General features: G+C 38.0%; 1 protein-coding gene across 4 annotated transcripts in view; it reads right to left on the reverse strand.

Annotated features, from left to right (window-relative positions):
* The window catches only part of LOC106521875 (spermatid perinuclear RNA-binding protein), an 88,553-nt gene that overhangs the window by 55,334 nt on the left and 31,973 nt on the right, over nucleotides 1-1,246 (reverse strand). The gene's annotated exons all lie outside the window — the stretch shown is intronic.

Here is a 1,246-nt window from a genome sequence, read left to right on the forward strand (position 1 = left end):
GGGGGGGGGGGGGGGGGGGGGGGGTTGCAGAGAGTGAAAGCTGGTATAAAAGGACTTTTTTTCTCCCTTAGGTTAAAAATAAACTTTCCCTTGTTGCTTCTGAGTCGACCTGATTTCTGCAGACAGAAGTCGACACTCTGAAACATGTCAACAAAATGCATCTATTCCCTGTGAGTCATGTTTATTTGCACATGCCTTACTTGCAGGTTCAGTCTCAAAGGGTTTCAGAACACCCACATTATGAGACGATAAATGAAAACAACGCCAAGCAAGAACAAAAAACCCAGGGAAAGATTGATTTTATTAACCTAAAAAAAAAACAACTACCATCATTCAACTCCAGTCGGGAGCCTGTGCAGTCCACGGTTAAAGACTGAGGGGAAAAAGAAAAGAAAAGAAGCTGCTTCACGGTTGTTTAGTTGTGTTAACAGATGTGGTGCTTGTTAGACCCGGGAGAACAAATAGCTGTGGTTGTTTCTAAAGAGCAGTTATTTATAACAGAAGATGGCTGACAACTGCACCCCTATGGTTTACGCCTGAGTTTAGACTAATATCACGTTAAGACAACTTGAGTTGAAGCTGATTGGATTAAACCTTGTAAATGTGTTGAAGATGACTTTCAGCTATTTTTACAGCAAAGTTTGGATCAATATCTATAAAAAAAGCAGTGTTATTGCCATTTTTGTGTTTGCTAAGATTGATTAGCTGTTAGGCCTGTCACAATGAAAAATTTTTTTGCTGGACGATAAATTGTGTCAGAAATTATCGCGATACATGATGTTGTTTGGAGACCATTTTAAACTAATATGATAATAGCATAAATAAACAAACTTCAATTTCTAAAGAACGTTTAACACTAGAACTGGAAGACATATTAAGTATCCAAAATAAATAAACAAAACTATTAAAACAAAAATTAGGGATGCACGTATATCGGCATTAACATTGGTATCGGTCCGATAAGTAAAACTGGGCTGATATTAACGTCCGATATTGATCTTTCACTTTTTAGCTTTGTGGTTTTTGTTTTGGGAGGGGAAACAGTTGGTCAAGTGGTTTGATCATGATAGTGATGCTACTCAGCTAGGAATAACTGAAGTAAAGCCATGGCAGCGGTCTGGTGGTTTTTTACGGTATCGAAAAAAAAGACAAGTGGGTTTGTGTGTATATAGATAATGTGTGTTTGTATCATATCTCTATCTCTCTCTTTCTCTCTCACTCTCTCTCTCTCTCTCTCTCTCTCTCT

Source organism: Austrofundulus limnaeus, unplaced genomic scaffold (genome assembly GCF_001266775.1).
Source record: "Austrofundulus limnaeus strain Quisiro unplaced genomic scaffold, Austrofundulus_limnaeus-1.0 Scaffold117, whole genome shotgun sequence".
Lineage (NCBI taxonomy): Eukaryota > Metazoa > Chordata > Actinopteri > Cyprinodontiformes > Rivulidae > Austrofundulus > Austrofundulus limnaeus.